General features: G+C 41.5%; 1 protein-coding gene across 10 annotated transcripts in view; it reads left to right on the top strand.

Moving 5' to 3' along the window:
• The window catches only part of LOC140463633 (LIM domain-binding protein 2), a 298,470-nt gene that overhangs the window by 230,899 nt on the left and 41,925 nt on the right, over positions 1 to 25,646 (top strand). The gene's annotated exons all lie outside the window — the stretch shown is intronic.

Genomic DNA, 25,646 nt, shown 5'->3' with positions numbered 1-25,646 from the left:
GTATGTACTACTGCAAAAGAGAGAGTGATTAGATTAGATTAGATTGGAATCCCAACAGTGTGGAAACAGGCCCTTCGGCCCAACAAATCCACACCGACCCTCCAAAGAGTAACCCACCCAGACCCATTTCCCTCTGACTAATGCGCCTAACACTACGGGCAATTTAGCATGGCCAATTCACCTAGCCTGCACATCCTTGTGACTGTGGGAGGAAACCGGAGCACCCAGAGGAAACCCACGCAGCCACGGTGAGAATGTGCAAACTCCACACAGAAAATCGCCTGAGGCTGTAATCTAACCTGGGACCCTGGTGCTATGAGACAGCAGTACTAACCAGAGTGAAAACGTGAAAGAATGAGGATGTGTGTGAAAGTGACAGAGTGTGAGAAAGTGAATGGGATCACATGAGAGAATGAATGTATGTATGTGAGAGGGAGTGTGCGCGTGAGTGAGAGTACACACACGAGTGTGCGACAGTGAGTATGCATGAGCGTGTGATACTGTTTAAAGGTGTGTAAATGAGTCAATCAGAGTATGCGAGCTTGTGAGAGTTAATGAGAGCATGTGAGTGAAAGAAAAAAGGTGGATATGGGTGAGTGTTGTTGAGGATGCACAAATGATCATGCATAAGTAGGTGGAATGTATGTGGGTGAGAGAGAGAGTGCATTAATGAGAGAGATTATGTGGAGGTGCGAATGTATGTGCAAGTGACAGTAAGGGAGATTACGAGTGTGTAATGCAAGTGAATGTGAATGAGAGAGATTGCAAGTGAGTCTGTTTGCCTGAGTGAGCGTGCATGAATCAGTGAAACAAAATGTCTAGGTGAGAATGAGAGTGTGAACAAATGAGAGTAAGTACAAGTATGAATGTGTAAATCTACATGAGAGAGCAAGCAAGATGGCCGATCCAGATGCACGTGCATGCTCTCCCCTTTTTCCATTGCAAAAAATATGTCCACACCCTCGGGCCAGGAGAGGAAAGAAACTGGGATGAAAGGTTGCCTACATTTTTGTCAATAGTGATTAGAGTGAGTTCTTTCTTGATTATTTGAGATATGTGTTTTGATTAAACTTAAAAATATAGTCCATAGGTATTACATTAGCCTGGAGCACTGTTTTGTAGAGGAATACATTATTTTCTGGGTCTGTAGATTGGAAGAAGCAAAAATGGTCCTCAGTCAATTATATGCTCCTTTTGTCGGATGTGGGAGTTTAGGGAGAGTTCACGTGTTACTGAGGATTATATCTGCAATAAATGCAGTTGGTTGTGAATCCTAGCAGATCAGGTGGATTGGTCAGAGCAACAGTTAGAGACGATGAGGAATTTACAAGAGCAAGGGGGTTGATGGATGGTAGTTATAGGAAGAGACAAGAGTTGGTAATACAGTCACATCAATGAGTTAGCTCTAGGAAAGGCAGGCAGGTATTGCAGGAGACTTGTGGTTATTCCCATTTCAAACAAATATGTTGTTTTGGAAAATGTATGGGGTGATGGATTCTCAGAGGAATGTAGCACGAACAGCCAAGTTTCTGGTATCGACACTGGCTCTAATGCAATGAGAGGTACGTGGGTTCCAAGAGATCAGTTGTGTTCGGGGATTCTCTAGTCCGAGGCACAGACAGACGTTTCTGTGGCCAGCAGCAAAAAATCAGAATGGTGTGTTGCCTCCCTGGTGCTAGGGTCAAGGATGTATCGGAGAGGGTGCAGAATGTTCTCAAAGGGGAGAGGAGCCAGCAAGAGGTCATTGTCCACATTGGAACCAACAACATAGAAAGGGAAAAGGTTGAGATTCTGAAGGGAGAATATAGAGAGTTAGGCGGGAATTTAAAAAGGAGATCCTCAAGAGTAGTAATATCTGGATTACTCCCATGCTACAAGCTAGTGAGGTTAGGAATAGGAGGATAGGGCAGATGAATGCATGGCTGAGGAGCTAGTTTATGGGAGAAGGATTCACATTTTTGAATCACTGGAATCTCTTCTGGGGTACAAGTGACCTGTACAAGAAGGACAGATTGCACCTGAATTGGAAGGGGACTAATGTACTGGCAGAGAGATTTGCTAGGGCTGCTCAGGAGAATTTAAACTAGTGAGGAGGGGGATCCAGCTAGATAGTGAGGAAAGAGATCACTTTGAGACTGGTACAGCTGAGAAAAGAGTCAAGTCAAACAGTCAGGGCAGGCAGGGACAAAGCAGAGAACAAGGTAAGACAAATAAATTAAACTGCATTTATTTCAATGCAAGAGGCTGAACAGGGAAGGCAGATGAACTCAGGGCACGGTTAGGAACGTAGGACTGGGATATCATAGCAATTACAGAAACATGGCTCAAGGATGGGCAGGACTGGCAGCTTAATGTTCCAGGATACAAATGCTACAGGAAGGCTAGAAGGGGAGGCAAGCGAGGAGGGGGAGTGGCATTTTTGATAAGGGATAGCATTACAGCTGTGCTGAGGGAGGATATTCCTGGAAATACATCCAGGGATGTTATTTGGGTGGAACTGAGAAATAAGAAAGGGATGATCACCTTATTGGGATTGTGTTATAGATCCCCTAATAGTCAGAGGGAAATTGAGAAACAAACTTGTAAGGAGATCTCAGCTATCTGTAAGAATAGTTGGGTGGTTATGATAGGGGATTTTAACTTTCTAATCATAGACTGGAGCTACCATAGTGTTAAGGGTTTAGATGGAGAGGAATTTGTTAAGTATGTACAAGAAAATTTTCTGATTCAGGATGTGGATGTACCTACGAGAGAAGGTGCAGAATTTTACCTACTCTTGAGAAATAAGCCATTGCAGGTGACTAAGGTGTCAGTGGGGAAGCGAACACAATTCTATTAGATTTAAAATAGTGATGGAAAAGGATAGACCCGATCTAAAATTCAAAGTTCTAAATAGGAGAAAAGCCAATTTTGATGGTATGAGACAAGAACTTTCAAAAGCTGATTGGGGGAAGATGTTCACAGGTAAAGGGACGTCTGGAAATGGGAAGCCTTCAGAAATGAGATAACGAGAATCCAGAGAAAGTATATTCCTGTTATGGTGAAAGGGAAGGCTGGTAGGTATAGGGAATGCTGGATGATTAGAAAAATTGAGGGTTTGGCTAAGAAAAAGAAGGAAGCATATGTCAGGTATAGACAGGAGAGATTGAGTGAATCCTTAGAAGAGTATAATGACAGTACATAGAACATAGAACATTACAGCACAGTACAGCCCTTCGGCCCTCGATATTGCGCCAACCAGTCATACTAATCTGAAGCCCATCTAACCTACACTATTCCATGTACATCCATATGCTTGTCCAATGACAACTTAAATGCACTTAAAGTTGGCGAATTTACTACCGTTGCAGGCCAAGTATTCCATACCCTTACTACTCTCTGAGTAAAGAAACTACCTTTGACATGTGTCCTATATCTATCACCCCTCAATTTAAAGCTATGCCCCCTCGTGCTCGCTGTCACCATATTTGGAAAAAGGCTCTCCCTGTCCACCCTATCTAACCCTCTGATTATCTTATATGTATCTGTTAAGTTACCTCTCAACCTTCTTCTCTCTAATGAAAACAGCCTGAAGTCCTTCAGCCTTTCCTCATCAGACCTCCCCTCCATACCAGGCAACAACCTAGTAAATCTCCTCTGCACCCTTTCCAAAGCTTCCACATCCTTCTTGTAATGTGGTGACCAGAACTGTACACAATACTCCAAGTGCGGCCGCACCAAAGTTTTGTACAGCTGTAGCATAACCTCATGGCTCCGAAACTCGATTCCTCTATTAATAAAAGCTAAAATACTATATGCCTTCTTAACAACCCTGTCAACCTGGGTGGCAACTTTCAAGGATCTGTGTACCTGCACACCGAGATCTCTCTGCTCATCTACACTACCGAGAATCTTACCATTCGTCCAGTACTTTGCATTCCGGTTACTCCGACCTAAGTGAATCACCTCACACTTGTCAGCATTAAACTCCATTTGCCACCTCTCAGCCCAGCTCTGCAGTTTATCTATGTCTCTCTGTAACCTACAACATCCTTCGTCACTATCCACAACTCCACTGATCTTAGAGTCATCTGCAAATTTACTAACCCACCCTTCTATGCCCTCATCCAGGTCGTTTATAAAAATGACGAACAGCAGTGGACTCAACACCGACCCTTGCAGTACACCACTAGTAACTGGACTCCAGGATGAACATTTCCCATCAACCACCACCCTCTGTCTTCTTTCAGCAAGCCAATTACTGATCCAAATTGCTATATCTCCCACAATCCCCTTCTTCCACATTTTGTACAATAGCCTACTGTGGGGAACCTTATCGAACGCTTTGCTGAAATCCATATTCACCATATCAACCGGTTTACTCTCATTTACCTGTTTGGTCACCTTCTCAAAGAATTCAATAAGGTTTGTGAGGCACGGCCTACCCTTCACAAAACCGTGCTAACTATCCCTAATCAAATTTTTATTTTCTAGATCATTATAAATTCTATCTCTTATAACCTTTTCCAACACTTTAACAACAACTGAAGTAACACTCACTGGTCTATAATTACCAGGATTGTCTCTACTCCCTTTCTTGAACAGGGGAACCACATTTGCTATCATCCAGTCTTCTGGCACTATTCCTGTAGACAATGACTATTTAAAGATCAATGCCAAAGGCTCGGCAATCCTTGGCTTCCCAGAGGATCCTAGGATAAATCCCGTCCAGCCCAGGGGACTTATCTATTTTCACAATCTGCAGGATTTCTAATACCTCCTCCTTGTGAACCTCAATCCCACCTAGTCTAGTAGCCTGTATCTCAGTGTACAGTAGGAGTATACTTAAGACGGAAATCAGGAGGGCAAAAAGGGGACATGAAATAGCTTTGGTAAATAGAATTAAGGAGAATCCAAAGGATTTTTACAAATACATTAAGGAGAAAAGGGAAAATAGGAAGCGAATTGGGCCCTTCTAAGATCAGCAAGGCAGCCTTTGTGTGGAGCTGCAGGAGGTGGGGGAGATACTAAACAAGTACTTTGCGTCAGTGTTTACTGTGGAGAAAGACATGGAGATATAGAATGTGGGGAAATAGATGGTGACATCTTAAAAAAAAGTCCTAATTACAGAGGAGGAATTGCTTGATTTCTTGAAACACATAAAGTGGATAAATCCCCAGGACGTGATCAGGTGTACCTGAGAACTCTCTGGGAAGCTAGGGAAGTGATTGCTGGGCCCCTTGCTGAGATATTTGTATAATCGATAGTCACAGGTGAGGTGCCGGAAGACTGTACAAGCCAAGGGACTAGAGAGCGGTGAGCCTGACATCGGTGGTGGGCAAGTTGTTGGAGGCAATCCCGCGGGATGGGATCTACATGTATTTGTAAAAGCAAGGACTGATTAGGGATAGTCAACATGGCTTTGTGCATGGAAAAGTTGATGGTAAAGGTTCATCTTGGAGTGCAGTTACTAGCGGTGTTCCACAAGGATCTGTTTTGGGACCATTGCTGTTTGTCATTTTTATAAATGACCTGGAGGAGGGGCTAGAAGGTTGGGTGAGCAAGTTTGCGGATAATACGAAAGTCGGTGGAGTTGTTGACAGTGAGGAAGGATGTGTCAGGTTACAGCGGGATATAGATAAGCTGCAGAGCTGGGCAGAAAGATGGCAAATGGAGTTCAATGTAGCTAAGTGTGAGGTGATTCACTTTGGTAAGAGTAACACGAAGATGGGGTAATGGGCTAATGGTCGGATACTTGGTAGTGTGGATGAACAGAGGGATCTTGGTGTCCATGTACACAGATCTTTGAAAGTTGCCACCCAGGTAAATAGTGCGGTGAAGAAGGCATATGGCGTACTGGCTTTTATTGGTAGAGGAATTGAGTTCCGGAGTCCTGAGGTCATGTTGCAGTTGTATAAAACTCTGGTGCGGCCGCATCTGGAGTATTGTGTGCAGTTTTGGTTGGCATACTATAGGAAGGATGTGGAGGCACTGGAACGGGTGCAGATGAGGTTTACCAGGATGTTGCCTGGTATGGTAGGAAGATCATATGAGGAAAGGCTGAGGCACTTGGGGCTGTTTTCATTGGAGAAAAGAAGGTTTAGGGGTGACTTGATAGAGGTGTACAAGATGATTAGGGGTTTAGATAGGGTTGACCATGAGAACCATTTTCCACGTATGGAGTCAGCTATTACGAGGGGGCATAGTTTTAAATTAAGGGGTGGTAGGTATAGGACAGATGTTAGGGGTAGATTCTTTACTCAGCGAGTTGTGAGTTCATGGAATGCCCTGCCAGTAGCAGTGGTGGACTCTCCCTCTTTATGGGCATTTAAATGGGCAATGGATAGGCATATGGAGGATAGTGGGCTAGTGTAGGTTAGGTGAGCTTGGATCGGCGCAACATCGAGGGCCGAAGGGCCTGTACTGCGCTGTATTCTTCTATGTTCTATGTTCTATGTTAAAACCATGTCTCACGAACTTGACTGAGTTTTTTTGAAGAAGTAACAAAGAGGATTGATGAGGGCAGAGCGATAGACATGATCTATATGGACTTCAGTAAGGCGTTCAACAAGGTTCCCCATGGGAGACGGTTAACAAGGTTAGATCTCATGGAATACATGGAGAACTAGCCATTTAGATACAGAACTGGCTCAAAGGCAGAAGACAGAAGATAGTGGTGGAGGAATGTTTTTCAGACTGGAGGCCTGTAACCAGTGGAGTGCCACAAGGATCATTGCTGGGTCCGCTACTTTTCATCATTTACATACATGAGTTGGATGTGACCTTATAGAGGTTTATAAAATCATGAGGGACATGGACAGGACAGATAGACAAAGTCTTTTCTCTGGGGTGGGGGAGTCCAGAACTACAGGGAATAGGTTTATGGTGAGAGTGGAAAGATCTAAAAGAGACCTAAGGGGCAATTTTTTCACACAGAGGGTGGTATGTGTATGGGATGAACTGCCAGAGGAAGTGCTGAAAACTAGTGTGATTGCAACATTTAAAAGGCATCTGGATGGGTATATGAATAGGAAGGATTTGGAGGGATATGGGCCAGGTGTTGGCAAGAGGGACTAAATTGGTTTGGGATATCTGGTCGGCATGGACAAGTTGAACTGAAGGGTCTGTTTCCATGCTGTACATCTCTATGACTTTATGACTGTATATATTTCATCAAGGCCAGCTCAGAGAATGCCCCAACAGTGTTGCTAGCTAAACTTCAGTCCTTAACTCAGCTCCAGTTCTCTGAACATTCCATTGTGACCTGGAATTGGGGTCTGGTCCATCTCTTCCTTCAGTGAAGAGGCTGAAAAGATTTTACTAATTAACACTGTGCATTTCCATTTGTTAATTGCCATCTTCATTAATTATTCATCTTTTTTAGTTCGCAAGTTATTGATTTGATGCCTATTATTTTTCAGCAGATTATATTTTCTTCATATCAAATATTTTTCTGAAATTCATGTCTCGTGTTAAGCAAGACATTGTCACCTTAAAATTTTCACTTGCTCCTTCCATGAGAAAAATTTGAAAATGTGGTTCCTCAAACAAAATACTGCTGCATAAGATTTTGGATTCTCTTTTATGGTAACTGCTAGTTGCATCTCAATTTTCATTTTGCTGCACCTTTTCATTTTCTACTTTCCTTCTGAACCTTCTGTATTCAACCTGGTTCTCAATTAAATTACCGACTTTACATCTGTCTTTGGTCAGCGAGCTCTTTGTTTACCTTACCTTTCTCCTCATGGAAATATGCTTTTACCGTACCCAAACTATCTCCTCTTTAAAATCAGTCCATTCTTCCATTGCAATTTCCCTGTCAAAACTTGATCCTAATTTACCTGAGTCAGATCCATTCTCATAGAACTGTGCTCTACCTGTAGGACGTAACGCATTACCCAGTTAATTATTTTACCTTTGAGTGCTCCTTTTGTTTTCCATAGCCAACCTAAACCTTATACTACCATTATTCTTCCCTAAATGTCCCCCCTACTAATACTTGATCCACGTGGTCCAACTCAATCCCCAAAATCAGAGTCAGTGATGCCTCCTTTCTCAATTGACTAAAATATTACAGAAATACAAAATTCTCTTGAACGCAGTCTAGAAGGTCTTGCTCCTCAGTCGTTTATTTCCGGTCCATAGTAGGACAGTGAAAATCCACAACTTTAATTATCCTGTAGGTTTTTTGCATGTGTATATAACTTTCTTGAAAATTTGTTTCACTATATCTTTCTCAATGGTTGGTGTTCCGTCAAATGTGCTCAATAAGGTAATGGTACCCCTATTATTTCTTAGCTTTAAGTAGATTTTGTCCTTGACATCTCTCAGGCATCATCTCACTCCAGGAGTGTAATGTTCTCCTTAATCAATAATGTTCTTTCTCCTTTTTGTTCCTTTGCAATCTTTCCACAGCACCTGAATAAAATATTAACTTAAACATTTAAGAATATTAAACTCCCACAGTTTATTAAGAGACTGACTTGAAATCGACTTTTGCGACATGAGTTTCCTGGGGATTGGGAAAATTGGTGCTGAAACAGGCTAGAGTCAACTATTCCTCAATATAACTGGTTGTTTCAGGACTCTAGCCAGACAGAAGCTTCTTCCAGCTGCCTTCATGAACCCCCCTTTCCCCCACAACCTCCAGTTATTCCTGATCTCCAGTTGACCCCCAGCTCTCCTGATCAAAGGCCTTTCCTTCTTCCTAGCTGCCAAGCCTCAAATTTGATTTCTGATTAGAGTAGATTAGAAACAGTATGGAAACAGGTCCTTCGGCCCAACAAGTCCACATCGACCCTCCGAATTACACTGAGGATTGCTGAGGACTGCCTTCAAGTGTTCCTAGCAACAACTTCCTGCATTGTTGTCTCTTCTAGCCACTAAGCAGGATGCCTGTTTGGCCAGTTGTTGAGTGAAGGTCAGGCATTTAAGAGGTTAATGAAACTCTGCCATTAGGAGAGGCAGAACCTCCCTGTACCCAGACTTGCCAGATTCTTTAGTCATTTTTCATCTCATCCACATCATCCCACCTCCCAATTAATCATTATGCACACTATCAGAATAAAGAGAAGTAACAATATAAAATTCATTATTAATTAATGGACTCTGTGGTCATTTACTGCAGAAAACAGAATTGTTGTAGCTCTGGTAATCACAATAGTTCAGTGAGAATGTAAGAATATCATTTGTGGTTATATCCTAATATTGCATCAGTGCAATATTAGGTATAACACTACCTTTGAAAAGCAATGGAATAAAATCTTGCATTTCAGCAAAATCAATACAAATAGAAATGCGGCAATAATTTTAAAGATAATTGAAATAAATCACCAAAGAATCAGAAGTAAAAGCATGTTTGCCTGTTAAAATTACCTCTTGATAGCCACTTCTCCAACTACCATTTGCACTTAGCAAACCTCTATGCCTACTGTACACTTCTTTGGCTAGGTTCTTCTGAGCATAATGAACATAATATATGTAAATTATTCACAATAGTGTAAGATTGTGTGTAAAAATATATTTATTGGAATTAAGTTGCAGATTATGATTTGGATTTAGGCTTCTACTGTTGACTTTGAGGAAGTGGAGTGGGTGTGTGGCAGGGAGGGAGGCGGAGGGTCATTGACACAGTAACTTTTGCTGTGGGTTCTGTTTCCCTCCTTTTCCTTGATCCAAATCCTGGTATTGTCTCTTGTAATCCCCACCCAACTCTTTCTGCATGCTTGTATCTCTACTATTACATCCTGAAGGAAACAGTAAAATGTTAAGAGTGCTGTTTATCAGCTAGTACATGCCAAGCACTACTCGAGAACACTACCCAGATGCTGAGTACACAGATAAATTTGCATTTCCAGTGTTTAGTTGGAGACAACTATGCTAAATGGGACAGATTTCACACAGATCCAGCTATTCCAAACTGGGTATCCATGAGGTGCTGTTGCTATCAGCAGTAGTGGAATTGTACTCAAACAAAATCACCAAGATATCCCCAGTCCAGAATTACCACCAATCCAGGGAATCAATCCTGTTTCAGTAATATCATTTGTTTAATGATCAATCAGTGGCTATATCAGTTTGGGGTTGAGTTTGCTTTAAAATGGCACCAAACAATGGACATTCAGTAGCGTGTGAATTATATTACAAGCTCCATGAGATTGCTGTAGTCCCAGCAATGACCACTTGTGCCAGTTGGCACTGCTGAACCAATGCAATTTCAACATTTACATTAATGAATGTTATTTCTCAGAAATATCTTCAAAATACTACAGATATTTAATTACTTGAAAGTGAAAGTGTCCATTGTAACCAAATACAATGACAGATCTGTTGCCCATCTGACTGGGTGTCAGTTCCCTGTGGTGAATCATCCTCCTGTGAAAGTTGCAGATGTCTAACCTTTAAGGAATTAATGCTAGTCAATATTAAATTGCTGGAGGCAAGCTGTCAAAAATTGGATGAGCTGCGGTGTTCATGGAGAGAGCCGCACCCCAAGACACCCATGAGTCTTCTCAAATTTAACTCTTTATCTTTTTAGTATTTTGGCTTTTAACACAAATGCACCAAAGACTGCATTTTACGTGACCGTGAGGAGCCCAAGTGTGGTCCAGGATCTGGGATTCCCGTCAAATTGGATGAAGAGAGTGAATACCAACTCCTATCCCCCCACTCACACACACAGATACTATCTTACGCGCTCTCACTCTCTCACACACACTCTCACTCTCTTTCAAGTGCGTGCGCACGTGTGTGTGCACCTGCCAGTAGGCAAGGTAATATCCAATTGATATTGAAAGTAACGGAAGAGATTTGACACCATGGCAATGATAGGTTGATGTGGGAGAAATGGGTTTGAATTCATGGGACACTGGCACCAGTACTGGGGAAAAAAGGGACCTGTTCTGATGGGATGGTCTTTATCTGAACCATGCTGGGACCAGAGTTCTAACGAATCGCATAACTAGAGCTGTAGATAGGGCTTTAAACTAAATGGGGAGAGTTCAGTTGTAGGGAAAATTAGAAAACCCAAATTAAAGGAGGAGGTAAGAGTGCAGAACTCAGGAGACGTTATTAAAATCTCCAGCACAGACACAAATAAGACAGAGTGTTTGGAAAGGGTTAGCAATTAAACTTCAAGCACACTGGACAAATGAAAGACAATGAGAAGAGGAACAGATAATACAGGATTGAAGCTGTTATATCTTAATGCACGCAGTATAAGGAATTAGGTAAATGAGCTTGTGGCGTAGATTGAAACTGTCAGGTATGACATGGTGGGCATCATGGAAATGTGGCTGCAAGGGGATCAGGATTGGGATCAGGATTGGGATCAGGAAAGACAGTGGAACAGCAGTGACAGGTGTTTCTGGGAGTAATTCAGGAGATGCAGCAGAAAATCATCCTGAGGAAAAAGAAGTATGGTACAGGGAGGATGAGGCAACCATGGCTGATTAGGGAAGTCAGGGATAGCTTAAAAGCAAAAGAAAACATATAATGTGGTGAAGGGAAGTGGTAAACCACAGGATTTACAAAGCTTACAAAGAACCAACAGATGGCAACAAAAAAAAAGAGGAAGAAGATTAATGTGAGGGTAAACTAGTCAGTAATATAAAAGAAGACTGTCTGAGTTTCTTTAGATATATAAAGGGCAAAAGAGAGGCAAAAGTGGACATTGGGCTGCTGGAAAATGTTGCTGGAGAGGTAGTACTGGGGAACAAGGAAATGGCTGAGGAACTGAATAATTATTTCGCGTCAGTCTTCACGATGGAAGACACGAGTAATATCCAAATATTCAAGAGTGAGGGTGCAGAGCTGAGGACAGTGGCCATCGCCAAGGAGGAGATGCTAGAAAAACTGAATGGCCTGAAGGTTGATAAATCACCTGGACCAGATGGACTACGCCCAGAGTTATAAGGAAGATAGCTGAAGAGATAGTGGAGGCGTTAGTGATGATCTTTCAGGAATCACTAGAATCCCAGAGCACTGGAAAATTGCTAACATGACACCCCTATTCAAAAAGGGAGTAATGCAAAAGACAGAAAATTACAGACTGATTAGCCTAACTCCAGTTGTGGGTAAGATCCTGGAATCCATTGTGAGGGATGAGATTTCTGAACACTTGAAAGTGTATGGTAAAATAGGGCAAAGTCAGCATGGTTTCATTAAGGGGAGGTCATGCTTGACAAATCTGGAATTCTTTGAGGAAGTAACGAGCAGATTAGACCAAGGAGAGCCAATGGATGTTAACTACCTGGACTTCAAGAAGGCCTATGACAAGGTATCTACTGAGTAAGATAAGGGCTCATGTTGTTAGAGGCAAGGTGGTGAAATAGATAGAAACTTGGCTGTCTGGCAGAAAACAGAGAGTGGTGATAAAAGGCCCCTTCCCAGGATGGCGGCCGGTGACAAGTAATGTTCCACAAGGCTCAGTGTTGGGACCACAACTTTTCACTTTATACATTAACGATCTAGATGAAGGAACTGAGGGCATTCTGACTCAGTTTGCAGACAATACAAAGATAGGTAGAGGGACAGGTAGCATTAAAGTGGTGGGGAGGCTGCAGGAGGATTTGGACAGGTTAGGAGAGTGAGCAAAGTAGTGGCAAATGGAGTACAATGTAGGAAAGTGTGAGGTTATACACTTTGGCAGGAAGAATAGAGGCATGCACTATTTTCTAAATGGGGAGAAAATTCAGAAGTCTGAAGTCTGAAGTACAAAAAAATTTTGGAGTTCTAGTCCAGAATTCTCTCATGGTAAACTTGCAGGTTGAGTCAGTAGTTAGGAAGGCAATGATGGCATTTATTTTGAAAGGACTTGAATATAAAAGCGGGAATGTACTTCTGAGGCTCTATAAAGCTCTGGTCAGATCATGTTTGGAGTATTATGGACAGTTTTGGAGCACCATATCATAGAAAGGATATACAGGCCCTGGGGCGTGTTCAGAGGAAGTTCACGAAAATGGTCCCAGGAATAAAAAGCTTAACATATGAGGAACGTTTGACGACTCTGGGTCTACACTCGATGGAGTTTAGAAGGATGAGTGGGAATCTAATTGAAACATTTAGAATGTTTAATGGCCTGGCCAGAGTAGATGTTGGGAAGATATTTCCATTGGTAGGTTATTGTCCAGCAGGTTTATTTGAAAGTACAAGCTTTTGGAGCTTCGTTGCTTCATCAGATGGGGCAAGATACATAGGACAAAGAAGTTATAAATAAAAGATCAAAGTGTCATACAATTGATGCAATGTATTTGACAAACCTAGATGACTGTTAAATCTTTAATCATTCAGAATGGAGTTGCAGGTTTTGATTGATTCATATGCAAATGCCTGAATTTCTTTCAAGTCACAGCCCTGAGATAATGTAAGGTTTTATCAGTATGTTAAATAAGTGACATCTCAGCTCAGACAATGCATTGAAGGTGTGAGGTTAGAGTCTGACAGTATCCCAAACTGGAGTCAGAGTGGTTTTATTTCCAAAGTAGAAATTTATATAATGTCACATTGACTGACTGCCTGTGGATTGTGTGCATTTTGAACAAAATAGAATGTATCTGCAAATACAAATCTGCAAGTGCAAATTCACCCCATAGATTTGTGTGTGTGTATGTGAGGGCGAGGGAAAATGTGTCTGCGTGTGTGTGTGTGTAGGAGAGAGAATGTGTATGTGTGTGTGAGAGTGTATGTGTGCATGCTTGATAGAGTGTGTGCACGAATGTGACATAGTGTATGCCTGTGAGAGTGTCTGTGTATGAGTGTGAGAGAGGGAACGTGTGTATGAGAGAGGGTCTGTGCGAGTATGTTTATGTTTAAGTGTGTGTGTGTGTGAGAGAGAGAGAGAGAGTGTATAGCGTGGTGAGGTCATCTGTAGTGTGACATGAATGCAAAATCCCGTTTGAGGCCGTCCTCATGACACCGAACTTGGCTATCAGCCTCTGCTCGGCGACTCTGCATTGTTATGTGTCCCAAAGTCCACCTTGGAGGGCATTCACCCAAAGATCCGAGGCCAAATGTCCCTGACCGTTAAAGTGTTCCCTAACTGGGAGGGAACACCCCTGACTGGTGATTGTTGCGTGGTGTCCACTCATCCATTGTTGTAGTGTCTGCTTGGATTTGCCAATATACCATGCCTTGAGGTATCTTTGCCTCCAGCATATGAGATAGACAACATGGGTCAAATCACATGAGTACCTGCCAGACACGTGCTCAGCTATAGGGTATTGAAGAGAGTGGATGTTTATGGATACGGTCCCAAAAATGGGGCTGCTTTATCCTGGATGGTGTCAAGCTTCTTGAGTATTCTTGGAGCTGCACTCATCAAGCAAGTGGGGTATATTTCAGCACACTCCTGATTTGGCTAGATGAGTGCAGTTTCAGCTTGTTCTTCCCCTTTAATTTTCCAAATATCCCTTACTGTCAACCCTCCCAGTATTTAATTTAAAGCCCTCTCTACCACTCTAGTTATGAAATGTACCCAGTACAACAATCCCAGCATTAGTCAGGCAAAGGTCATCCCAATGGTAATTCTCTCACTTTCTCTAGAATTGTGTCCTATGAATCAGACCCAATTTCATCCATACTGATCTTTGAACCACATATTCGTCTGGATGATTTGATTTATTATCTGCCAATTTCTGTTTTTTATTTTAGTTTTAGATGCTCATATTCTTTCAGTAGAACGTCTTTCTTGATACCATTCACTCCTTGGACATTCACATTGACCCCAACATTTCAATTGAAGTTCTTCATGTTCACTGCAGATGTGGTTGCTGTGGATCACATTGGGAACAGAGTGATCAGAACAACACCTTCCCTAACACTGTGCCCAATTCCATTACTCAGCAACTTCCCAGGATAAAGCAGGCTGTCTCACTGCATTCAGTCAAACTTCACATTCATTCTGTTTTACAAACAGCTGTCACTGCTAATGCTGACTGCCAATGTATTCAGTGTCATTCATGTGCAATGGTATCTAAACAAAATAATTAGTAATCTAATGTCACAACTCTTTTCAAACTGAGGATTACTTCAACATATTTATTTATAGTAAATAACAAACACTCATGACTGATGTTAAATCTTCATTATCCCAAAAGTTATATGAGCCTATGTTCTGTTTTCTTCATATTTGTTTTTTAAATTTAACATGACGAGTATTTCAGTGATGAGGGAGGTCCCCCAGTATCTGTGGCGATGGAAAGAACTGGCAGCTGAGATGTCCCAGGGAGTGAGCTAAGCAGAGGAGATTGGCGCCCCAGCAAGCACTCATCATAGACTGTTGAACTTTTAACTTTATTCCTTTATTTTTCTAGTTTATATTAAGAAGGACTTTAAGGGCAGCAATTACATTATTTCTTTATTTTTCTACTTATTCTGTGAAAGTCTGTAATGCTTAACTTTTTAACTTCCTTTCTTTTACGACTTTTTACCTGAGTTTTGCACTAAGGTACCTTTGTACCTAAGATGGTGTCGTGTGTGGCGACATTAGACACTTTTCATTGTACTCCGGTACTTCTACACTTGAGTACATGTGACAATAAAATCTAAATCCAAATCCGCATCATTGTTTGTGTTTTAATGAAAGACCATCTTGTTAGAATCAAGCAAAAAACAAAATATGGAAACAAAAACAGAAATTACTGGAACAACTCAGCAGGTCCTGTTGCATTTGTGGAGAGAAAGCTGAGTTAACGTTTTGGGTCCAAAGTTCTGAGGAAGGATCACTTGAACCGAAACGTTAACTCTGATTTCTCTCCACAGATGTTGTCAGATCTGCTGAGCTTTTCCAGCAATTTCTGTTTTTGTTTCCAACATTTCCTCCTTGCAGTTATACTCCATGCCAAGACTGATGAAAACAATTGTCCCATACGCCTTCTTAACTATTCTGTTCACGTGCTGTGCTGACTTCTGTGAATAATTACACCAAGATCCCTCTGTTCTTTTAAGCTACCCAGTGTCCTGCCATTCATTAAATATTCCCTCTTGTTTCTTCTTCCAAAGTACATCACCTCGCACCTATCAGGCTTAAGTACCTGTATACCACTATATCTCCATGTAACCTATAATCATCTTCGCTGCTATTAACTATTCTACCAATCTTGGTGTCTTCTGCAAATTTGCTTAACATTCTCCCCACATTTTCAACTGTATCATTTATGTATATAACAAACAATAAGGTCTCAGTACTGATCCTTATGGTACACTGCTGGATACCGGCCTCCAGTCACTCAAACAGCCTTCTACCACGATCCTTTGTGTTCTATTACTCAACCAGTTTCTGATCCATCTCACCAAGTTTCCCTCAATTCCATGTGCTTTAACCTTCCCAGTCTCCCATGTGGGACCTTGTCAAAAGCTTTGTTAAAATCCTTATAACCTACATCAATTGAACTCAGCCACACACTTGATCACATTTTCAAAAAATTCTAACAAATTTGTTAGGCACAATCTCCCTCTGACAAAACCATGCTGACTATCCCTAATTAACCTATGCCTTTCCAATTGGATATTAATTTGCTCCATCATAATTTTTTTCCTTCAGAGTTTTCTCCAATAATTTCCCTACTACTCATGTGAGATTCACTGGTCTGTAATTTCTTGGTTCATCTTTACCACCTTTCTTAAAACGTAGAACCACATTAGCCAACCTGCAGTCTTCTGCCCAGACAGGAATTATAAATTTGTCAGAGCCTCTGCAATTTCTTGTCTCGCCTACCATAACAGTGTGACATGCAACTGATCAGGGGCTGGGGGATTTGTCTATTTTTTATATTGACAGAGCCTTCAATACTTCCCAATTTCCTATATTAAACTGTGCGTATTCCTCACAGTCCATTTTCCTGAATTCCAGACCTACATTCTCCTTTTCCAGAATGAAGACTGAAGAGAAGTATTCATTCAATATCTTTCCAATATCCTGTGGCTTCACACACAGGCTGGTCCCTAAGGGGTTCTGTTCTTTCTCTGGTTAACCTTTTCCCTTTAATGTATTTATAAAATACCTTAATTTTCTCCCTAATCATGTTTGTCAGTCCTTTTTCATGCCCCATTTTTGTTCTTCCAATTGCTTTCTTAAGTTCCCTCCTACACTTCCTGTATTCCTCTCGCCCTGCAGCTGAATTTCTCCCTTTGGACTTGCATAAAACCCCACTTTTCTTCTTCATCCAATCCTGAATTGTTCTAGATATCTCGGGTTCTCTGAATGTATTGCTCCTGCATTTCCCTGTCAAGAGCACATGTTAGACCTTTACTCTCGCTAGCTCCTTTTTGAATGCTTGCCATTGCTCCACTGTAGACATACCTCAAGGAGCTGTTCCCAGTCTACTGTGGCCAGATCCTTCTTTATTTGAAGAAAATCTGCCTTCCCCCAATGTAAAGCTGTCTTGTGCAGGCCATTTTCTTTCCTTGTAAAGAACAAACTTGAACTGCATTGCGGTGTGGAGGCTCACTGTCACCTAAATGTTCCCCCACTGCTTCATTAAACACTCCTTTCCCCAGAACCAGATCCAGTACCATGCCATCCCTTGTTGGGCCATCTACATAGTGATACAAACAACTCACCTGGATACATTTCCAAGAAACCCTTAATACTATGACTATCCAAATTTATGTTGGAAAAGTTGAAATTCCCTAGTATAATGACCTAAGTATTACTCTTGCATATTTCTGTGAACTGGCTACATATTTGCTCCTCTATTTCCCACTGACTCATTGGGGACCTATGATACATTCCCAATAAAGTAGCTGCCCCATTAACATTCCTAAGTTCTACCCACAAAACCTTGTTTGAGGACCCTTCCAAGGTATCATCTCTCCTCATTGCAGTAATAGACTCCTTAATTAATGGTGCAATTCACCACCCGTTTTACAGCATCCTCTGTCTTGCCTAAAGATCCAATACCCCAGAATGCTGCATTGCCAGTCTAACCCCTCCTCAATCATGTTTCTGTGATGGCAACAATATCATATTTCCATGTGTTAATCCACACCATTAACTCATCAGTATTGCCTATTACACCCTAGCATTAAAAACCATCAGCCTCGCCTTACTCTCTTGACACTCAACATTACTGAATCATGACTTGGAGATGCCAGTGTTGGACTGGAGTGTACAAAGTTAAAAATCACACAACACCAGGTTATAGTCCAACAGGTTCAACTGGGAGCACACTAGCTTTCGGAGCGACGCTCCTTCATCACCTGAAGGAGCGTTGCTCCGAAAGCTAGTGTGCTCCCAATTGAACCTGTTGGACTATAATCTGGTGTTGTGTGATTTTTAATTGAACTCATTGTGATTTGCTTCCTTTGTTGTAGCACGATGTATCTTTGTTTCTTCAATATTCTGTGTCCCCTCCCCCTTTTAAATGAGTTTAAATTCCTCCCACAGCACCAACAAACCTACCTGCAAGGAACTTGGTCCCAGGGTGGCTCAGGTGCACACTGTCCAATTTGTACATGTCCCACCATTCCCAGTGATCCAAAAATCATAATCAATTTGGATTTCCAGAGGCATGTAACAAGGTGCCAGACTGCTAAAGAAGATAAGACCCCAGGGTGTTAGGGGCAAGGTACTGACATGAATAGAGGATTGGTTGACTGGCAGAAGGCAGAGAGTGGGAATAAAGGGGTCTTTTTCAGGATGGAAGCCTGTGACTAGTGAAGCTCTGCAGGGTTCCTTGTTGGAATCAAATGTATTCATGCTATATGTTAACAATCTGGACAAAGAAACTAAGGACATTGTTGCTAAGTTTGCAAATGATATAAACTCAGGTAGAGGGAGATTGGGCAAAGAAGTGGCTGATGAAGTACAATGTGGGCAAGTGTGAGGTCATGCACTTTGGTAGAAAGAATAGAGGCATAGACTATTTTCTAAACAGGGAAAAGCTGAAATGCAAATGGACTTGGCAATCCTAGTTCAGGATTCTCTTAAGGTTAACATGCAGGTTCATTTGGCAGTTAGGAAGGCAAATGCAATGTTAGCATTTATTTCAAGAAGGCTAAAATAAAACAGCAGGGATGTAACTGCTGAGGCTGTATAAGACTCTGATCTGAACACATTTGGAATACTGGGAGCAATTTATGGCCCTTTTGTATCTAAGGAAAGAAGTGTTGGTGTTGGAAGGAGCACAGACAATGTTTACAAGAATGATTCCAGAAATGAAGAGCTTGTCGTATGCGAGTGGTTGAGGACTCTGGGTTGTACTTAATGGAGTTCAGAAGGATGAGGGGGAATTGAATCGAAACTTAACGGAATACTGAGAGGCACAGACAGAGTGGACATGGACATGGAGAAGATGCTTTCATCTATAGGAGAGACTATGACCCGAGGGCATAGCCTCAGAATGAAGTGACAATCCTTTAGAACTGAGATGAGGAGGAATTTCCTCAGCCATAGAGTAATTAATCTGTGGAACTCATTGCCAAAGAGAGCTGTGGAGACAATATCATTGAGTTTATTTAAGACAGGGATAGATAAGTTCTTGATTGATAAGAGACTCAGGGGTTACAGGGAAAAGGCAGGAGAATGGGATTATAAGACCTATCAGCCATGATCAGATTGCAGGGCAGACTTGATTGGCTGAATGGTCTAATTTTGCTCCTATATCTTATTGTCTAATGGGCAAAAAATTCAACAAGAGTTTGTGCAAAAATGATTAACTGCCATTTATGCACAAAGCAGTTTTGGTTTCCTCACATTTCATGAATAAACATATTGTTAGCTCCTTTATTTATCCAACTAATTTTGAAACAAAAAGTAAAGGTTGTTTTGAATGGCATCATAATGACATCTCTATAATAATTGCAGTCAAAACACTCCAACAGTGAATGATAATGTGTTGTTTGGAAAGCTACCTCAGCTTTCAGCCAACCACTATGCAACATTTCAAATTTGTTTACAAGAAAATGATAACAAGGCACAATACCTAATTTCATAGCTAGTTTATAGCTATTAAAATAGATTTAGTTTTCATTTCTATTCATCTCACAATAGCTAGTGATGAGTGGAATTTGGTTGTAAGTTTGCACTTTATGTTGTGTGAAGGTGATGCAAATTTTATTGCAATGTGCCAAGGGTTATCTGGCTGTGAGTCAGAGCAGTGTATGAGTTAGTATCAGACAGTTTACAACTCATTGTGAAAGAAGAGAATCTGTATCCATTATGAACTGGAGATAAACTTTTCAAGATTTATATGTTATATAGACTGAAACAGGATTGTATGATATTACAAAATGAGATGTGCAGATTCAATTTCACTCATCCATTGAGATCCTGATCTTAGCTGTCTTGCAGTGCAGAAAGAAGGCTTTCATGCAATGGAAGTTTGGAAATTGGAAGCTCGCGTCATTTTTGCTCCAGGATGTGTGTGGCCTGATAGAACTGAAAAGGAAAGAAATTTTAGAGGAAAAACTAGTTGACCACCTCGCTGTCACATGAAGATTGTTGTTGGAGGGCATTGTAACAATTCTGGGTTTGAAACAATGATATTCTACTTCTGATAAAATAGATTCAAATCAGCTCGACTTAGTTGAACTGAAATTCCCAATGACAGTTGGCTTGAAATATTAAAATGTTTAAAACTGAAGGTTTCAATTTGTTCCTAATGCATGTGACTACTCATTACTAATTATCATCCTCATTCAGCTTCTTCGTGAGGGAAATTAAATCTTAGCATATTTTATTTGGAATATTACTGAGGGAACTGGAAATATTTGTAAATATGAAATGCTGTTCTACAGTCAGAACTAAAACACTTACCTCATTGCACCTCTTTGAGAAGCATATTGAAAATCTAATAAAACTAATATTGAGTGTTGTCTAACTGCTGGCTCATTACTTTTTCCATTTACAAATCTGGAAATTTAAAAGTTTTGTGAGTGCTTCTTTTTCTGAGACAGTTGGGAAAACACCAATGTATCTGTATGACCTATTTAATATTACAATCTCTCTTCCACCCATGCACACTGCATTTGCAGTACAATCACTTTAAGAGACACAGTGGCACATGTGCCTTACATTACCATCTAATTGTGCAAAGAGAGAAAGATTTTCTTAGGGATGGAACCTCACTTGGAATGAGTTTCCAACAGCAAACTTGGACAACAAATTTAGAAACAGATTTAAACCGGCGCCACCTTTGCCATGTGAATACATAACACAAATATGTAATGAAAATATCATCTAATTAGATTGGCTAGTATTAAATGTATGTTATAAAATTAAAGCAGTTTGTTTTTATGAAATGTTGAAGAAATTCATGGGATGCTCTATTATATTCATCTGCTGAAGAGAAAATGTCAAAAACAGAAATTACCCCCAAAGGAATTTCCTTGCTTTTACATTGAGTAGTGTCCAAAGAGGAAGTAGAATCAAAAGGGAGTAAATGAAACATTGTGTAACCTTTAACACAAATCAGTCTAAGAAAAAAAGTCCATTTAGCAAATCTGGATAGGATCTAAATCATTGAGCCACCAATCTCCACGCAGCTATCTATTTGAAATTGCGACCAATTTTGTGCAATTTTAATCAACATTAATGTGGCTTGCAATATTGCAAGTTGAAGAATTAAACGCATATATTCTTATAGAGGGCTGAGCAGTATTCTCCCATAATTTTCTTTCTTCTGCATGGGATCTCTAAGCTCTGTGCATGGCAGCAAGTTTCCCAACTGGAAGTCAACGCTATGATCCATGTTGGCACATTGATTGCCATGCACTGAATGTTTGAGCAGCTGCACAATTTAGAGGCAATGCTGGGTCTGAGTGATGGAGACTGTGGTGGGCTTTATGGCAGAATCATGCAGAAGGTCTAATGAGGCCGATTTTGGTGTCAGGAGCAACTCACTCCTTTTATTCTTTTAGAATCATAGAATCTTGCAACATAGAAACAGGCCATTCAACCCAGCATGTCTAATCTGACCAACAAACACCAAACTACACTAATCCCATTTACCTGCACTTGGATTGTAGCCTAATGTGCCCCAGCATTTTAAGTATGTGATGAATGATGAGGTGAGTTTCTCACTAGGTAGCAGAGTATTACCAAGTCAGGGGATCATACTTTGTTAAACGTCTCATTAAAGTAAATGTTGAGAATTCTCAACATGGAAGGCAAAGCGGTTATCTGGCAACTTCAGTTTGTCCCTTTGTCCAATGTTGGACACCGGGCATGATCATCTCAGGGATGTTACATGGGCGCTTGGCACATGCACCCCATATCCATTGTGTACGATATGTGCCAGCCTCTAAGAACCCTTCTGGTTCATCTCTAACCTATTTACAGTACAATTCCTTGCTTCAATGCTATGTCTCAGCTGCAAAAGCAACCATCATTGTAATGTTGGAACAAGGACATTGTGCATTCATGTACACAATTCCTGTTTATAGATTGGACCAGGCTGCATCTCTGACCTGTTCATTTGCTTTCATAGTGCTCAGTCACTCTGAGGCTACCTGGATGCTCACAGCATCTCTGCCTTGCTTTGCTGTTTTGTACTTTGTTCCTTCAGACAGAGATACCAGGCTCTCAGTATTGCTGCACTTCTAGTGCAGACATAAAGTCATAAGGTTTGTCATAGTTATGATGTGGAGGTGCTGGTAATGGATTGGGATGGACAAAGTCAGAAGTCACACAACACCAGATTATCATCCAACAGGTTTATTCAAAATCACAAACTTGCAGAACACTGCTTCATCAGGTGAAGGTGTCATGTAATTTCTGACCTTATTATAGTTGGCAGGAAACCTCAGTTAAGTCAAGAGCCATAGCTTTCTTTCAGGTAGTCCCAGCACAGTAAGTCAAGGGCAGCCCCCATTACCAGTCCAGAGGCTTGGACAGAATCATTCAGCTCCTGTTGAGGTCAGAGTTGAGATTTTTTCCACATAAGGGGTGAGGAGCCAAATATCAGGCAGTCCATGACCTATCTTCACCCTTGCTGGCCTGCTGGATGAATGGGAGATGGATAGGTATTCGGGAGATGTTAATTTTGGTGCAGATTTTGCAGTGTCCTGAATTAGTGAGTTGGCAGTGCATAGGACATGCAGGACTAGTGGCAATAGGAGTTGGGAGTTGGTGACTGTGAGTAAGGGAAGATGTTGGCAGGCAATAATGACAATGGTGGAGCATAATTCTTGGCGAGAGGTGGGAACAGGAGGAAAGGCTGAGTATGGGATAATAGAGAGGAGATGGTGACACTTAGGCTCTCAGATTGAAGAAGGTTATTGACATTCTTTCTAAGTTGTTATGCATTTCTCCAGCTAGCTGAGACTGCATTGACCCAGGTAGCAACCTTGGACTAGGTTCGCATGGTCTGGTGTTATAGCCTCCTCCACTTGTCCTGGGTGAAGAGGATGTCCCTCTTCTGCAACATGCTGTTCACTAGAACCTCCAGGTCCTGCCTGCAAAGCTGAGTGACAAATTTCTCTTATTGCCCAAGTCCAGGGCAGAAATGAGGAACCATGCAGTACTGCTCCAGATTTACAGTGCTTGGCTAGGTGCATAACAGCCTTTTAAAGATGGCATCTGTGTAAAGGATGCCTGTGAATTTGAGGATGTCCTGGCAGTGGCAAGTTGTTCTGGGAACAGTGTGTGGTAAGGGAGGGAATTGCATTGGGACATCAAATTGGGACACCAAATAGTTAATGAAATGAGTATGACAAGATATAACAAGAAAATTTGCTAGACTTTGCAGTGAAAAATACTCAAAAAGCTTGACACAACTTTCACTAAGCCAAAAAAAAAAGAATGTACGGTCCATAATTTTTGAACAATTAACAATGTCTGGAGCCTTCAGATAATTTCATGGTGATCAAAAATATTGCAAAATAAGTATCCTTCATATAGATTGAGAAAGAATGATTGTAAAAGTGTTTGTGTGAAAGATAACATACTTAGTGGCTCACAGATGTAACAGCATAAGAAATAGAAGTAGGACTAGGCCACTTGAACCATTCAGTGAGATCAAAGCTGACATGATTATAGCCTTAACTCCATTTTCCCGCCAGCCACCATAATCTTGTTATAGATTCATAGAGATGTACAGCATGGAAACAGACCCTTCAGTCCAGCTCGTCCATGCCGACCAGATGGTCCAACCCAATCTAGCACCTGCCAGCATCCGGCCCATTTCCCTCCAAACCCTTCCTATTCATATACCCATCCAAATGCCTCTTAAATGTTGCAGTTGTACCAGCCTCCACCACTTCCTTTGGCAGCTCATTCCATACACGTACCACCCTCTGTATGAAAAAAATTCCCCTTAGGTCTCTTTTATATCTTTCCCCTCTCACCCTAATCCTATGCCCTCTAGTTCTGGACTCCCTGACCCCAGGGAAGAGACTTTGTCAAGTTATCATATCCATGCCCCTTATGAATTTATAAACTCCCCAATCCCAGGGAAAAAACTTTGCCTATTTGCCCGACCCATGCCCCTCATAATTTTGTAAACCTCTATAAGGTCACCGTTCAGCCTCCGACGCTCCAGGGAAAACAACCCCAGCCTGTTCAGCCTCTCCCTATAGCTCAAATCCTCCAACCCCGGCAACATCCTTGTAAATTATTTCTAAACCCTTTCAAGTTTTGCAACATCTTTCCGATAGGAAGGAGACCAGAATTGCATGCAATATTCCAACAGTGGCCTAACCAATGTTCTGTACAGCTGCAACATGACCTCCCAACTCCTGTACTCAATACTCTGACCAATAAAGGAAAGCATACCAAACGCCTTCTTCACTATCCTATCTACCTGCGACTCCACTTTCAAGGAGCTATGAACCTGCACTCCAAGGTTTCTTTGTTCAGCAATACTCCCTAGGACCTTATCATTATGTGTATAAGTCTTGCTAAGATTTGCTTTCCCAAAATGCAGGACCTCGCATTTATCTGAATTAAACTCCATCTGCCACTTCTCAGCCCATTGGCCCATCTGGTCAAGATCCTGTTGTAATCTGAGGTAACGTTCTTCGCTGTCCACTACACCTCCAATTTTGGTGTCATCTGCAAACTTACTAACTGTACCTCTTATGCTCGCATCTAAATCATTTATGTAAATGACAAAAAATAGAGGACCCAGCACCGATCGTTGTGGCACTCCACTGGTCACAGGCCTCCAGTCTGAAAAACAACCCTCCACCACCACCCTGTCTTCTACCTTTGAGCCAGTTCTGTATCCAAATGGCTAGTTCTCCCTGTATTCCATGAGATCTAACCTTGTTAATCAGTCTCCCATGGGGAACCTTGTTGAACGCCTTACTGAAGTCCATATAGATCACATCTACTGCTCTGCCCTCATCAATTCTCTTTGTTACTTCTTCAAAAAAATCAGTCAAGTTTGTGAGCCATGATTTCCCACGCACAAAGCCATGTTGACTATCCCTAATCAGTCCTTGCCTTTCCAAATACATGCACATCCTGTCCCTCAGGATTCCCTCCAACAACTTGCCCACCACCGACGTCAGGCTTACTGGTCTATAGTTCCCTGGCTTGTCCTTACCACCCTTCTTAAAAAGTGGCACATTTTCCTTTCAGACCAAAGATCTGTCTGACTAGAGCTTGAATATAATCAATGTCTTCATCTCAACTGCTCATTGAATGTAGTCAATAAGCTGAGTTAGACATTTTTGATCTCTAAGAGAGTTGAAGCTAATGGAGGCAAGCAGGAACGTGGAGTTAA

The sequence above is a fragment of the Chiloscyllium punctatum genome, chromosome 1 (assembly GCF_047496795.1).
Source record: "Chiloscyllium punctatum isolate Juve2018m chromosome 1, sChiPun1.3, whole genome shotgun sequence".
Taxonomy (NCBI): Eukaryota; Metazoa; Chordata; class Chondrichthyes; order Orectolobiformes; family Hemiscylliidae; genus Chiloscyllium; species Chiloscyllium punctatum.
This window is presented reverse-complemented; position numbering and strand designations above follow the sequence as displayed.